General features: G+C 49.9%; 1 protein-coding gene across 3 annotated transcripts in view; it reads left to right on the top strand.

The window, feature by feature from the left end:
- Positions 1-16,852, top strand: part of LOC309484477 (uncharacterized protein) — a 51,192-nt gene that overhangs the window by 20,134 nt on the left and 14,206 nt on the right. The window contains exon 1 of one of the 3 annotated variants that reach the window (XR_014200862.1): positions 1,205-1,571. The exons of the other annotated variants lie outside the window; for them this stretch is intronic. The gene's annotated coding sequence lies outside the window, so the exon portion shown is untranslated. Of the gene's footprint in view, positions 1-1,204; positions 1,572-16,852 lie in introns of those variants that run through there. 3 annotated transcript variants of the gene reach the window in all.

Consider the following 16,852-nt stretch of genomic DNA (forward strand, 5'->3'; position numbering starts at 1 on the left):
GTACTTTACAATGTTCATTCGTTTAAATGTCAGTGTAGCTTCCCTGTAGAGAAAGAGATTCATTTATGGATGAGGCTTTGTTTTGTTCTCTCTCCTTTAATGTACCTCTGTTACCGCTGGTCCACAATTGCATCTTCCTCTATTGTCAGGACAATACTCTCTCAAATGAATATCCCATAAACTTGTAAGACGGCAGCGTTGTGTGGGCTTGTCCTCTGATGACCTCAATCGGAGCAGCATGACCAATTTCCTCGAAGAATGCAGGCTTCGGGATAGAAAATCTCACTCTGGAAAGTTTGCTTACATTTTATGACTCACGCATGAGCTGGAAGGGGGGGAAGGGTCTGTCTGCTTGTAAGTGTGTGTATTAGAGTAAGTCCAGGGTTGAACCAGTAATCATGGTTCATGGGAAAGAAAAGAACAGGCAAGATTGCAGATGTGACGACATCCTTCTAACACACACACACACACACACACACACACACACACACACACACACACACACACACACACACACACACATTGATCTCTCTGGCATAGCTTAATTTGTGTTGATCCTCCACCAGATCTTTTGTTGAAAAAATTCAGTCACTTTCAATTGATTTTTTTGGGGAGGATAAGCTGCACTGGGTTCCAAAGGCTGTTTTGTATTTGCCCAAGGAAGATAACTCATACATTTACAGAGCAGAACAGCAGCTTTCCGACTCCAATTTGCACAGAGACTTTTAACTGGACCAGTGGACTCAAGCTGGAAATCCATAGCTAAAATATACTTTTTGTATAAAAGAAAAAATGTCTAGTTCAATAAATTTGCGTTTTATTCATAAGGTTTTTTAACGCTTTTTATTTCATTGGTTCATTTAAAAGGTGTTTCTCCATTTATTAAAAGTGCTTTTTCTTCTAAAACAGTGGAGGGTTGAGTTTATAACCCTGTTTTGAATCTAGACGGACTGCTGACAGATTCACTGTCACTAGGTCCAAAAAAATGCTCAGTTGTGATGAAATAATCCAGCTGATCCTCCTCATATTTTATGTCACTCATCAGGGTCATTGTAAGACCAAAAAAAGGATCCTGCAGTCACACACAGTATGATGGGAACAGTGCCAAAGAGCCAATAACCTACAACTCGCCTCCCATTTGCTGCTGCCGTTCATCGCCGAGGTATATGAGTCTGAACCGGAGTACAGCAATACATACGTCTCTGCAGAGCACAAGGTGAAGGAATTAAAATCAAAAGCCAATAATCAGAAAAATGGATCCCAGCAATCAGCCCCAAAGTACCTGGAATTCATCCGAGAAATCAGGAATGCTGCAGCCTACACCACCACCACCAGAATACCATGACAATCCTGCTGGATACCCTCTATCCTTTCCAAGCCAGCCAGTGCCCCAGGGCCCCTATGCCCAAGGGCCATATCCAGGGCAATCTGTGGTCGCCGTGCAGCGTACAGTTTTTGTGACTGCCGCTCCACTGGCCAATCCAGTGCCAGATTACCTGTGTTATTCCATCTTTACCCTGCTGTGCTGCTGCTTACCTCTGGGCTTCGCTGCACTGGTTTACTCCTGGTCTGTAAGTATTAGTCCATGTTATTTCCTTTAATTATGAACTATTTATTTAATTACTCAAGTCTTTATTTAAGCATAATTAAATATTACAACACATTAAAAAAGTCCACAAAAATTAGGTTCATGTTATAGAGAAGTCAAAATATTTAGGCATGTCTTTACCATGTTTACATTTTAGTAGGGTTGTCCGTACCTTGCTAAAGTAGTTCCAGGTGTAACGCGCGTCACAGCGAGAGTGCAACCCTCACTCTCAAACAGTGAAATACGTAAATGAGCGCGAGGGGAGCGCACCGTTTCTAGATTTGGACCAGTGACCAGAAGATTAGACTCGCTCAAGAGAATGCGTCAACAAGGGGAGAAGGAAATGGTAACAATGAAGGCTGCGTTAGAACAGGTAAGGTGTATTTAGGAAAATGATAAATAAAAATAAGTAAAATAAAGCAATCAAATTCAAAACATCATCACCACATAACACAAAGGAAAATAATGACCAGTATGGCAGTAAAGACTTGTTTCAAACAAATTAAAATGTTACCTTCTTGTAACCCTTATTTATATAGATTTATATTTCCTATTTACTGTAATGACGAAATGGAGGCAGTCGGATCCATCTGCAGAACTTTATTGAAGCAGGTAACGAAACAAGGTAGCACTAAGCATAAAACACCAAGGAAACACGTAGCAACATGCAGCGTGGCAAAACAACACTTCACAAAGAAACAAAGAACAAGGCAGTCCAGATATAGGGTGGATAATGATTAACAGGTGGATGTGATGATGCTGAGTGGCAAACCCAAACAGGGCTGGGAACTAATGATAATGATAACAGGGGGGAATGATGGGAATTGCAGTTCTAGAATTCAGGTGACAAGGAGCGAACGAGACCGGAGAGAGGTGAAGGCGTGCGCTCCGTGACAGAGCCCCCACCCTGCGAGCGGCTCCGGAAGCGAGGACCTGAACGACGACGGGGTCTTCCACGGGGTCTTGGAGCAGGACGATCTGGGTGAGTAAGATGGTAGGTGGTAAGAAGAGCAGGGTCCAGGACGTCCTGAGACCTGACCCAAGAACGTTCCTCAGGGCCATAGCCCTCCCAGTCAATCAAGTATTGCAGTACCCCGCCGCGACGTCTGGAGTCCAGGATCTCTCGTACCCGGTACGCCTCCTCGCCTCCAACCTCAATTGGGGGAGCCTGCGCGGAACCGACCCCCTCCTGGACCTCCTCTCTCCTGGGAGCGGCAGCGAGTCTGAAAAGAGACACATGAAAGGTGGGTGAGATTCTATAATGTGCTGGGAGAGCCAAACGAAACGAGACCGGAGTGATCTGCCGAAGGATCTTGAAGGGTCCAATGAAGCGAGGGGATAATTTCTTGCTTGGGAGCCTTAAACGCAGATCCCGGGTGGAAAGCCACACCCACTGTCCGGGTCTATACCGAGGACCCTCACGTCTCCTTCGATCCGCATGAAGTCGAAAGTGGCGGATGGCACGTTGCAGATGGACATGAGCGGTATTCCAAGTGGCCTCGCTGCGTTGCAACCATGTATCCACCGCAGGGAGGTCTGACAGCTCTCCTGACCACGGGAAGAGAGGGGGTTGGAAACCTAGGACGCATTGGAAGGGCGTTAGACCAGTGGCAGGCTTTACCAGGGAGTTTTGGGCGTACTCTGCCCAGACCAAGAATCGGCTCCAGTCCTGTTGGTTCTCGTAACAGTATGTCCGCAGAAATCGAATGAGGTCCTGGTTCAACCGTTCAACCTGACCGTTAGACTGCGGATGGTATCCGGAGGTGAGGCTGACGTTGATGTTGAGTTTGGAGCAGAGTCCATTCCAAACACGGGAAGTGAACTGAGGACCACGGTCGGAGACAATGTCCTCGGGGATGCCAAAAAGACGAAATACATGATTGAGAAGTTCCTCAGCAGTCTGCATGGCAGTAGGTAGACCCTTAAGGGGGATGAAACGACAGGACTTGGAGAAGCGATCCACGACTGACAGCACTGTGGTAAATCCCTGAGACGGCGGTAAATCTGTTACGAAATCCACAGAGATGTGGGACCACGGGCGTTGAGGAACTGGAAGTGGCTGTAAGAGACCGGCAGGTTTAAGGTGGGAAGATTTGACTGTGTTACAGGTGGAACATTGATGGATAAATTTGATAACATCAGCCCGGAGTGTGGACCACCAGAAGCGGTTGGAGACTAAATGTACAGTAGCAGAGATACCTGGATGTCCCGCGCTGGGTGTGCAGTGAACCCATTGAAGCACCCGCTCACGGAGCTCGAGAGGCACAAAAAGGCGGTCCACAGGACACTCGGGTGGTACAGGAAGAGCTTGTTGAGCCTCAGTAACCTCCGAGATGATATCCCACTGCACAGGTGCCACAATCAGAGTGGGAGGCAGGATGGGTTCTGGCTTGGTGATTTCGTTGAAATCCTCGAACTGACGAGACAGAGCATCCGCCTTCCCGTTCTTGGACCCAGGTCTGTACGTGATCCTGAAATTGAAGCGAGAGAAAAATAGTGACCAGCGAGCCTGACGAGCATTCAAACGCTTGGCGGACCTGATGTACTCAAGGTTTCGGTGGTCTGTGAGGATGGTGAAAGGTTGACGTGCCCCCTCCAACCAGTGCCTCCATTCCTCCAGGGCAGCCTTCATGGCTAGAAGCTCCCGGTCACCCACATCATAGTTGCGCTCCGCCGGGCTTAACTTGCGGGAGTAAAAGGCACAGGGAAACATTCTCGCGGGATTACCGTGACGTTGGGACAGGATCGCACCCACTCCAGTGTTCGAGGCGTCAACCTCCACGACGAACTCCCTCTCCGGGTCTGGATGATGGAGGATGGGTGCGGCAGTGAATCTCTCCTTCAGCTGATTAAACGCTGCAGTGCACTCAGAGGACCACCGGAAGCGCCTCCCGCCCTGGAGAAGAGATGTGAGAGGAGCCACAATGAGACTGAAGTTACGAATAAACCTACGATAAAAGTTGGCGAACCCCAGAAATCGCTGTAATTCCTTCACAGAAGAAGGTTGAGGCCAGTCCACCACGGCTTTGACCTTGCGGTCATCCATGAGAACCCCCTCGGTGCCGATGACATATCCCAGGAACGTGATCTGAGTCTGATGAAACTCGCACTTCTGAGTTTTGGCGTATAGCTGATTCTCAATCAAACGTTTAAGAACTGCACGCACGTCCCGTACATGAGCTTCGAGGGTCTCTGAAAAAATCAAGATATCATCAATATAAACAATAACCCTCTGATTCAGCATGTCCCGGAAGACCTCATTAACGAAAGACTGGAAAACAGAAGGACTATTGGACAGCCCGAAGGGCATTACCCGGTACTCATAGTGGCCTGTGGTCGTAGAAAAGGCCGTCTTCCACTCGTCGCCCCTCCGTATGCGAATGAGGTTGTAGGCGTTCCTCAAATCCAATTTGGTGAAGTACCGGGCTGAGCGAAGCATCTCCAGGGCTGCAGGGACTAAAGGCAGAGGATATCGATATTTGACAGTTACCTCATTGAGACCACGGAAATCGATGCAGGGCCGAAGACTCCCGTCCTTCTTCTTGACGAAGAAAAACCCTGCGGATGCCGGAGATGTGGAAGAGGTGATAAATCCCTTAGCAAGCTGTTCCTCGATATACGATCTCATGGCCTCAGTCTCTGGTTGCGAAAGTGGATACACACGGCCGTGCGGGGGAACGGCTCCAGGTAGAAGTTCAATAGCGCAGTCACTGGACCGGTGCGGGGGTAAGAGTGAAGCCTCTCTCTCGCTGAAAGCCTGGGCAAGATCATGATATACAGCGGGAATTCCTTGCAGATTCACTTTCTCGGGGGAACTGTGGCTAGATTCAGGACCATGGAGAGCAGGCAAGCAGTGGGTGTGACAGAAAGGGGACCATTGAGTGATTCTCCTGTCGACCCAGGAAATGAGAGGGTTATGTCTCTCCAGCCATGGCAATCCCAAAATCACAGGATGAAGGGGCGAGTTAATCGTGTACAACTGAATTCTCTCCGTGTGACTAGACCCGAAATTGAGCGTCAGAGGCTGTGTGAGGTATTGTACCTCTCCTGTCCCCAGGGGGCGTCCATCCAGAGCAGCCACTGCCACGTGAGACTCACAAGGAATGAGAAAGATATTTTTAGACAAGGCAAACTCCAAATCGACAAAATTACCAGCGGCACCAGAGTCAATTAAAGCTCTTGTTTCACAACTATTTTCATTAAAATACAATGAAACTTCGATAGTGAGAGAACGGAGAGAATTAATCAAAGGACTCACCGCAGAAGTATCAGTGGATCTGGATCTCACGGGACATGAAGCTCTCTGATGACCGGCTTGGCCACAGTACAGGCATAATTTATTCCGCATCCTTCTCTCACGTTCCTCCGTGGTGAGATGTGTGAAGCCGACCTGCATGGGCTCGTACTCCGTGCCGGTAGAAGGATGAGCGAAGAGACTGGATGTGAGAGGCGTGCGTCGGGAGCGGATGAGGTTGTCGAGACGAATGGCAAGCTCCATAAGTTCTCCGAGAGACATTCCATCGTCGCGACAGGCCAATTCCCCTTGCAGATGCGTTTGCAGCCCCCTTCGATACAGCAGTTTAAGAGGTGCCTCTGTCCACCCCGTCTGTGCTGCCAGGGTGCGGAAGGAAAGCGTGTAATCAGCCGCGGTGGAATTCCCTTGATTTAATGTGAGGAGCTGTTCCCCTGGTTCCTTACCGCCCGCGGGATGTTCAAATACCTCTCTGAATTGAGACATAAACACGTTAAATGAGGGAAAGGTATGATGACCACCAGACCAGAGAGCAGTCGCCCACTCCAACGCCCTCCCGGTGAGCAGTGAGCAGATGAATGAAACGCGGGACGCGTCATTGGGATACAGCTGGGGTTGCTGGCTGACGAATAATTCACATTGCAAAAGAAATCCTCTACAAGCAGCTGGTGAGCCGTTAAACTTCTCAGGTAGAGATAATTTGGGATTGCTTGAAGCCGTACTCACGCTTGATGTGACGTGCACAGGTGCAGCGCTCTGCAGAGTGAGGGTATGAACGGACCCCACCAGTTCTTCGGTGAGATTCGTTAACTTGGCCAGCTGTTGTTGGTGTGCGATTAACACAGATGCCTGGGAATTCACCTCGGAAGCAAGACTCAGGAGGTCTGCTGGATCCTGTGGTGGTGAAGTGTTCTGTAATGACGAAATGGAGGCAGTCGGATCCATCTGCAGAACTTTATTGAAGCAGGTAACGAAACAAGGTAGCACTAAGCATAAAACACCAAGGAAACACGTAGCAACATGCAGCGTGGCAAAACAACACTTCACAAAGAAACAAAGAACAAGGCAGTCCAGATATAGGGTGGATAATGATTAACAGGTGGATGTGATGATGCTGAGTGGCAAACCCAAACAGGGCTGGGAACTAATGATAATGATAACAGGGGGGAATGATGGGAATTGCAGTTCTAGAATTCAGGTGACAAGGAGCGAACGAGACCGGAGAGAGGTGAAGGCGTGCGCTCCGTGACATTTACATTTACATTACATTTAGTCATTTAGCAGACGCCTTTATCCAAAGCGACTTACAAATTAGGACTAAATTCAGCGAGTCATCATAGAGAGGCAAAAGCAACAACAACGCAGGAAGTGCTCAAAATACGAAGTTCAGGTATTATTCAGAGTAGCATAAGCCTGATAAGTGATGTTTCAAAGGGAAAGGATTTTTTTTTTTTTTTTTTTTTTTTTTTTTTTTTCTATAAGGTTAAGTGCTCACGGAAGAGATTGGTTTTCAGCTGTTTTTTGAATGTTGTCAGGGATTCTGCATTCCGGATGAGGGTGGGGAGAGCGTTCCACCAGCATGGAACTGTGAATGAGAATGTTCTGGAAAGTGATTTTGTGGCTTTCTGTGATGGAACCACGAGACGTCGCTCGTTGACCGATCGTAGGTGTCTGGTAGGGATGTAGACTCGTAGGAGTGAGTGAAAGTAGGAGGGAGCTGAGCCTGTGATAGTTCTGTAAGCAAGCGTCAGTGCCTTGAACTTGATGCGAGCAGCTAGAGGTAGCCAGTGCAGAGAGATGAACAGAGGAGTGACGTGGGCCCTCTTGGGCTCGTTGAAGACAAGACGAGCTGCAGCATTCTGGATCATCTGTAGGGGTTTGGTTGCACATGCTGGGAGTCCAGCCAGAAGGGCATTGCAGTAGTCAAGCCTAGAGATGACCAGGGCCTGGACGATAAGTTGTGTTGCATGCTCAGTTAGGAAAGGCCTGATCTTCCTGATGTTGTGCAGTGCAAACCTGCATGATCGAGCTGTCTTTGAAATGTGATCTGTGAAGGTCAGCTGGTCATCAAACGTTACTCCAAGATTTCTGACCGATCTTGATGGGGTGATTAATGATGACTCTAGCTGGATGGTGAAGTCGTGCTGTAGAGATGGATTGGCAGGGAGGACGACAAGCTCAGTCTTTGCCAGGTTGAGCTGCAGGTGATGTTCCTTCATCCATGTGGAGATGTCCGCCAGACAGCTTGAGACCCGTGCAGCTACTGTGGGATCATCTGGTTGAAAGGAGAGGAAGAGCTGTGTGTCATCAGCATAGCAGTGGTAGGAAAAACCGTGTGCCTGTATGATGTGTCCCAGTGATGTGGTGTAGATGGAGAAGAGGAGGGGACCAAGAACTGAACCCTGGGGAACCCCTGTGGTCAGCTGATGTGCTCTGGATACCTCACCTCTCCATGCGACCTTGAAGGACCTACCTGTTTAGTTTGTAACTAATTTCTCTCTTTTTAGTGACCTATTTAGATTCAAGCTAATAAAGTTAATTGACCCTTACTCTATTAATATGTGTATACAATGTATTAGTTCCTTTTTATTCAAATTGTTTCTAATTGGCTTATTTAATGTAGAGAATAATTTTAAATTTGAATATAATTCTTCCAAATGATAACCCTTTGAAATACCCTTTTTACTCTTGTTCTCCAGAAGAAAAATAAATCAAAATAAAACCAAATAATTAAATGAAATAAAATAAAATAAAATACAGTAAAATTTGAAAGTAGAAAATAACAGTAGGGAAAATAAAATCACTAATCAAATTTACTGCTCACAATAGCAGTCTCAATATGAATTAGGATCCCACTAAATCTCAGTTCCAGTTCAATGCTGCTTGCACAAGATCCTTCTTTCGCAATTGAGTTCTGAGCAACATTGTTCAGTCAGAAAGTGAAGAAAAACATATGCACAATCCTACCACTCCGTTCATTCCTTGATCCACAGAGCTCGGTCCTTACATGGGCATAGCTCGCCAGTTCCTGCTAGCAATAGTTTTTCTGATGTGAAGCAGGGACAACAATACACATACAAAACCTTCTTCAGAAATCATCCAGTGTTCAGGAAACATGCAGCATCCGAAATGGAAATTACGAAAAATAGAAAAGGGGAGGGGGGCGGAGAGGGGAGGGGGGGACAAGAAAAGACCCAACCTTGCAAAAGGCCAAAAATACAATTAGACATTCCTTTAAAAAAATATACATCCTTACAGCAGTTAATCTGCATACAAACAACATTCAACATTTTTTACTTAATTTTCATCTAACTTCAACACATTTCAGTGTTGGGCAAGCTACATGGAAAATGTAGTGAGCTAAGCTAGCAGTTACTCTACATTAAATGAAGCTTCACTACACTGAAGCTACCACCCTGGAAAATGTAGCAAGCTAAGCTACAGGAACATGGCAAAAGTAGTTCAATAGGCTACATCTAAGCAATTTTTTAAAATTACATTTTTATATTGAACCAACTTCATTCCAAATCAATGCTCAGTGATCAATAAAACTGTAAGTTCAACAGATAGCCAAGCATAATTGTTCAGTTCAATTGTTTATTCAACAACTGTTCCAAACCAATTTGGCAACAAAAACAAACAAACAAAAAACGTGATCCACAAAATAACAAAACCAGGTGTCGAGAGTCAAGTCAAGTCAAGTTTATTTGTATAGCGCTTTTCACAATACAGATTGCATCAAAGCAGCTTCACAGTATTAAATTAAAATAATACAACAAAGTTTGTCTCAAGAGGAATTTATTGATTGATAAAATTAAATTAAATATCCCCAAAATATCCCCAACTGAGCAAGCCAAAGGCAACAGTGTGCGTGTATTCATCTGTATGTGTACGTATCCATATGCACAACGTGTTTGCCTGGGTATGCACCAAGGTTATTTTCGTAAACGAAAACTGAAACTAAGACTAAAACTATTGGTCAAAAAACATTTTCGTAAACTGAAATAAAATAGAAATTTCAACATTAATGAAAAACTAAAACTAAACGAAACTAACAACAGTTACTGAAAAAATAACTGAAACAAAATAATAATTCGCAAAAATAAATAATCGTTTTCGTAATTAATAAGCTCTCCTAAATAAGCCTACCGAAAAATCACTTTTTTCCACTGTGCTACTTTATTTTTCTATGACCGTTGCGCTTGAGTCTCGCGTCTTCTGCAGCATCACGTGCATGACACGACGCTCTAAAAGACACGTATCGAGACCTTGCGCTTTTTCCCCACTGTGCCCGCGTCTTTTTCCCCACTGAAAAACAATTTTTTCCGTTTTTCAAAGCAAAACCGACTGTGTGAACCAGCCCTAAGAAGCAGAAAGGCCCAAATCTATTTCCACCTCATGCAAATACAGCTGTACCTTAATTCCAGGTATAAGATAACCATCTCATGTGAAACTATCCTAAACAAGATAGGCCTATACCACACATATTAGACAAGATACCACACTAGATAACGTATCGGTTACCTAACGTAACCTCTGTTCTCTCTAGAAGAGGGAACGAGTATTGCGTAAGTAGCTTACGCTGCGGGAAAAGTCATCTTTCTCGAGATATGAAGCCAAAAAATAATCCTTAATTTTTACAAATTTGTCAACGCAGTGCAGCAGCAAGCAGACCTAGAGCAGGCTAACTAGCGTGCTCATTGGCTGCCCTGCCGCAACTGCAGCAGCCTACCAGTGAGCCTGGCGTGACGTCACGCCCAATGGGAGCGCTCAGCGCCCCCACGCGTCACGGCCCGTAAGAGGGGCGTGTCTTAGCTTATAAAAGGAGGCTCGGAGGCTGCTTTCTCTGGTTTTTGTCGCTTGAAGCGAAAGAGCTCGTGGCGCGAGCACGGCAGGTTACGCAATACTCGTTCCCTCTTCTAGAGAGAACAGAGGTTACGTTAGGTAACCGATACTTTCTCTTACGAGAGGTTCTCTCGTATTGCGTAAGTAGCTTACATTGCGGGAACTCCCTTGTCAACGCCGTGCGCGCCCAGCATCCACTGAATGAGTCCCAGGGAAGTCCGGGGAACACAAAGAGTGTGAGCCAGGCGGCCAATATGATGGCTAGCGCGAGTACATAAGCACACAATTTGTCTGACTGACAAACCCTTGTATGGTACAGCTCAACCAGGAGAGCTAAATCAGCAGCAGTAGCCCGCGCACAGAAGTGGGCCGGCCTACGCGAGATCTAGACTGATAAAAGTTTAGCCTGCAGGGCGGGAACTTCCAGATTGTAAAATCTAACAAATGTAGAGGGGGATGCCCAGCCCGCCGCCGTACAAATGTCATGAATGGAAATTCCACTAGACCAAGCCCACAACGAGGCCATGCCTCTAGTAGAGTGGGCTCTGATGCCCAGGGGGCACTGCAGGTCTTTAGACGCATAAGCAGCTGCGATAGCTTCCACTATCCATCTGGACAGACTGTGTTTCGAGGCGGCGAGACCCTTAGTGCGCCCACCAAACGAAACAAAGAGCTGCTCCGAGCGCCTGGCGGCGGCGGAGCGCGTAATGTAATATCTCAGTGCTCTAACAGGGAAAAGGAGGTTACTGTCAACCTCGCTGCCGGTTGCCGGCAAAGCTGAGAGAGAAATGACCTGTGCTCTGAAGGGTGTGTCCAAAACTTTGGGGACGTAACCATGCCTTGGTCTGAGAATGACTTTAGAGTCATTAGGTCCGAACTCCAGGCATGAGGCGTTAACTGATAACGCATGAAGGTCACCCACACGTTTGACTGAAGACAAAGCTATCAGAAAAACGGTTTTGAGCGTGAGGTATTTCATATCCACAGTTTCCATGGGTTCAAAGGGATGCGCTTTCATGGCCTCTAGGACCAGGGAAAGATCCCAAATAGGAACCGAAGGGGGTCGCGGGGGGTTCATCCTCCTAGCTCCTCTCAGGAAGCGGATGATGTATTCGTTTCTCCCTAATGCGCGGCCCAGCGCCGAGTCGGCGAAAGCTGAGATGGCCGCAACATATACTTTGAGCGTGGATGGGGACCTGCCCAAATCCAGCAGCTCTTGGAGGAAACAAAGCACACGCGACACCTCACATGCTTGTGGATCCAGCCTTTTGGCGGTGCACCATTTATTAAACACAGACCATTTAGACGCGTAGAGCCGCCTCGTAGAGGGAGCTCTAGACTGTGTGATCGTGTTCACAACCCCTGTTGGCAAGTCAACGGGTATCCGTTGAGAGTCCATGCATGCAGAGACCAGCGCTCTGGATGAGGATGCACGATCGAGCCGCGGGCTTGAGAGAGAAGGTCTCTTCTCACCGGTATCGGCCAGGGAGCTGTGTCTGCCAGCCGTATTAAATCCGGGAACCATGTCTGTGGTGGTAGTGGCGCAATGGATAAGACACATGCCTTTGGTGTGAGAGACCCGGGTTCGAATCCACTGTGAGACACCAATGTGTCCCTGAGCAAGACACTTAACCCCTAGTTGCTCCAGAGGCGTGCGACCTCTGACATATATAGCAATTGTAAGTCGCTTTGGATAGAAGCGTCAGCTAAATGAATAAATGTAAATGTAAAAATGTAAATGTAAATGTCTGATTCTCCCAATACGGGGCTATGAGGAGCACCGTGTGGCGCTCTTCCCTGATTCTCCTGATGACTTGTGGCAACAGAGAGACCGGGGGAAAAGCGTATAGCGGGCCGCTGGGCCAGGCTTGGGCCAGCGCGTCCTCGCTCTTTGAAAAGAAGCTTGGGCAGTGCGCGTTGTCTATTGACGCAAAGAGGTCGACTTTCGCTCTGCCGAAACGGCGCCACAGTGACTGGACTGATTGGGGATGCAAAGACCACTCCCCCAGGGGAACGTTGTTCCTGGACAGTCTGTCTGGACCCTCGTTCAGGCGACCCGGCACGTGCGCGGCTCTCAGCGAGCGCAGTGAGTGCTGAGCCCACACAAGGAGGCGTTCCGCCAGGGTGCAGAGCCTTTTGGATCTGACACCGCCTTGACGGTTCACATAGGCCACCACTGACGTGTTGTCCGTACGGACTAGTACATGGTGACCCTGTAGGTATGGGAGGAAGTGCTTGAGCGCGTTCTCGACCGCCAGCATCTCTAGACAGTTTATATGAAGGCGACTCTTCTGGTCTGACCAATGGCCAAAGACCGGTCTGCCCTCGAAGAACGCTCCCCAACCAAGGTTGGACGCGTCTGTCGAGACAACTTGCCGGTGTGAGACAGCACCCATCATCACTCCTGTGCGATACCATTCGGCCGCCAGCCAGGGCTGGAGGGCTGAAACACAGCCCTGATTCACCCTGATTCGTAAGCTGCCGGCAGTCCAGGCTCGGTGAGGCACTCGTGCTTTCAGCCAGCGTTGGAGCGGGCGCATGCGCAGTAAGCCCAGCTGGAGCACCGCTGCAGCTGAAGCCATATGCCCCAGGATTCGCTGCAATGTCCTCAGCGGAGCCTGACTGCCCGTCTGGAAAGACGCGGCGAGATGTCGAATGCGGCGCGCGCGCTGCTCTGACAATCTGGCCGTCATAGCCACCGAGTCCAGTTCTATCCCGAGAAAGGAAATTGACTGGTGGGGCAGTAATGAGCTCTTGGTCCAGTTGACTGAGAGACCCAAGCTTTCCAGATGGCTGAGAAGCGCTGTTCTGTGAGACAAAAGCTCTGTCTCTGACTGCGCCAGAATTAGCCAGTCGTCCAGATAGTTCAGTATCCGCATCCCTTGTCTTCTCAGGGGAGAGAGAGCCGCGTCCATGCACTTCGTAAATGTACGGGGTGCCAAAGATAGACCGAACGGCAGGACGGTGTACTGATAAACCCGACGTCGAAGGCGAATCTCAAGAATGGCCTGTGACGGGGTGTTATCTGGATCTGAAAATATGCGTCCTTCAGATCGAGAGAGATAAACCAGTCTCCCGGGCGAATTTGCGCGAGAATTTGCTTGGTTGTAATCATTTTGAACGGCCGTCTCATGAGAGCTTTGTTCAAATGTCTCAGATCTAAAATAGGTCTTAGCGCTCCGTCCTTCTTGGGTACGAGGAAATAACGGCTGTAAAAGCCCGACTCGCTCAGAGAAGGATGCACCTGTTCTATAGCCCCCTTGTGCAGCAGCTTTGCTATTTCTGCCTGAAGCAGATGCGCCACTTCTTTGTTCACTCTCGTCTCGGTCCGTGCTAAAAAGCGCAGTGGACGGCGAGCGAATTGAAGCGAATAGCCGTGCATTATAGTATTCAGCACCCATTCTGACACGCCCTGGATAGCCTGCCATGCTTTCGCACGCATTGCTAGGGGTCGAATGGTATCTGGGTTCAGATCGCCGCGCTGCGCGGGATGGGGAACCTGTATCAGAGAAGATGGGGCGGCGCACGCAACGGCTCGGTCGCTGTGGACGGAGCACATTTTGTTGCCAGAAACCCGTGGCGCGAGAGCGGCATGGGGGTAAACGTGTTTGTTAGTTAGCGCACGCGCTCGTGAGCGGGCAAAGAGCTTACATTTGCAACACGGCCAGTGTTTGGGAGCTTTAGAGGATCTGCGTCCCGGGATAACTGTGTGACAGAGCGGGCAGTGGGTAGGTGTGGGCACAGAATTGTGGGCACATTCTCTACACATAGCACTCGAGCGGCGCGTGCCCGCTTTATGAGAGTGCGCTCTGTGAGCGTTACCGGGGAGATCGTGTTTGTGTGTAGCGGTGAACACAGGGGTGTGGGCACATATTCTACACTCATGACACCTTCGGCGTGAGCCGGGAAACCCGAAACAATACTCTTTCTGAGATTTCTCTGGGTCGCCGTGAAAACGGCGTTTGTGTGCAGGCGAGCGAGTTGTGTTACTGGCTCGTTGGCTGCGATGTAAGCTGCTGCAGTAGCCTTTTCTGAGGGGACTGACAGAGCTGGGCGCTTTGATGGCGGTCCGGCCGCGGCGGGACTCAGCCATCTTTTCCTCCTTGCGGCTGCTAGGAGGACTTCGTGGGCTCAGGTTTCAGCGCTATCTTGGGCCGGGGTCCCCGGGGGGGAGGCGGTCTGTGGCGGCTGGCTGAGCGCGATCTAGGGCGGCCGCCCTGTCGTCGCTGCGAGGACGGAGGCTGAGCAGAGCGCTGTGACGAGCTGCGTGCAGGAGGCTGCTGAGAGCGGCCTGCAGAGGAGCTCGAGCGGCGGGGCAGGAAGAGATTCATAGCCTGCGACGCCTTCTGTACCTCCGAGAAACGCTCCACGATCCCGCTGACCGCTGGGCCAAAAAGACCGGAGGGAGAGAGCGGGGCGTTGAGAAAAACGGAGCGCTCGGATTCGCTCATATCCGCCAGCGTCAACCAAAGGTGCCTTTCGGTGACGGTGAGCGAGGCCATAGATCTTCCGATGGCTTGTGCAGCGGACTTAGTGGCGCGAAGCGAGAGGTCCGTCGCGCTGCGCAGGTCCGTCAATGAATCTGGCTCGCGGAGGAGATCGGCCTGGAGGATCTGAAGCACAGCCATGGAGTGCAGGGCGGAAGCGGCCTGGCCGGCGGCAGCAAAGGCGCGGCCGACGAGGGCTGAAGTGGTCCTGCAGGCCTTGGACGGCAGGGCAGACTTTGAGCGCCATCTGGCGGATGGCGGGCAAAGATGCGTTGCCACAGCTTCCTCAACCGGGGGAATTTGTGCGTATCCCTTCTCGGCGGCTCCGTCCACTTGGGAGAGAGTCGAAGAGGCCGGAGAGCGGAGTCTAGTGGAGAACGGGGCGTTCCACGACTTAGAGAGCTCAGCGTGGAGCTCGGGCAGGAAGGGTGCTGACCTAGAGGCAGGCGCTTGGCGACGGCTAGGCAGAAAACACCCGTCGAGCCTGTTGGGCGCGGGCGCCTTCGGTGGGGACCAGTCGAGTCCCAATTGGTCGACCGCTTTGGTGAGGAGGCGGAGAAGTTCCGCGTCGACACTGGAGCGGGACCGGCTAGACTCCTGTGTTGAGGATGAGGAGCGGTGAGAACCCGACCACTCCTCGCTGTCCGAGGCAAGGATAGAGCAGCTGTCTGCGATAGCAGCGTGGTCCGCTTCATCCTCTGAGGCGACGGCAGTGCGGGCAGAGGCCGGCCGCTGCGCGTCGGGAAGGAGGGGAGGAGAAGGGGATAGCGAGGCTCGCGGGAGGGGCTCCGGCGAGCGCTCAGCTACTGCTGCAGGTTCCGGTGGCCTCTGAGAGCGGCGTTTCTTCTTACGCGGCCCGGTGGAGGCAGACGGAGAGACAGCGGGGGCGTCGAACAAGGCGCGTCGAGCCCGCAGGGTCGACATCGGCAGTTCTTCGCACAGTTCGCAGCCGCCCGAAGAGAGGGCGATGGCTGCGTGGTCCGGACCCAGGCAGAGAACGCAGATAACATGGCGGTCTCTGTCGCTGAGCGGAGCTTTACAAGAAATGCAAGGCATTGGCAATGAAAGGATATAATCGCCGGATAGCGAAGCAGGCAGGGATGCTGAAGGCGGCGAAGACGGCCGGCTTCCTCAGGCGAATCCTCGGCTTGCAGGTCGCTGGATTCGACGGCGGCTTCCTCAGAGTTCAGCGATGCGGAGAGCTTCGCTGAAGAGACAAAAATCGGAGAAAGCAGCCACCGAGCCTCCTTTTATAAGCTAAGACACGCCCCTCTTACGGGCCGTGACGCGTGGGGGCGCTGAGCGCTCCCATTGGGCGTGATGTCACGCCAGGCTCACTGGTAGGCTGCTGCAGTTGCGGCAGGGCAGCCAATGAGCACGCTAGTTAGCCTGCTCTAGGTCTGCGTGCTGCTGCACTGCGTTGACAAATTTTTTAAAATGAAGGATCATTTTTTGGCTTCATATCTCGAGAAAGATGACTTTTCCCGCAGTGTAAGCTACTTACGCAATACGAGAGAACCTCTCGTAAGAGAACACAGTAGATAGTGTTTCACCTTTGAGATGAAAGTATGTTGAACTATAAGAAAACCCATCCACAAAGTGGAGTTTGCTCCCTCATTTGAGAATTTTGTGAAATGTAGTTAAGCTAGTAACGTCACTACTTGTAGCGACGCTACTGCC

This window comes from Leuciscus leuciscus (genome assembly GCF_965113295.1).
Source record: "Leuciscus leuciscus genome assembly, chromosome: 20".
NCBI lineage: Eukaryota > Metazoa > Chordata > Actinopteri > Cypriniformes > Leuciscidae > Leuciscus > Leuciscus leuciscus.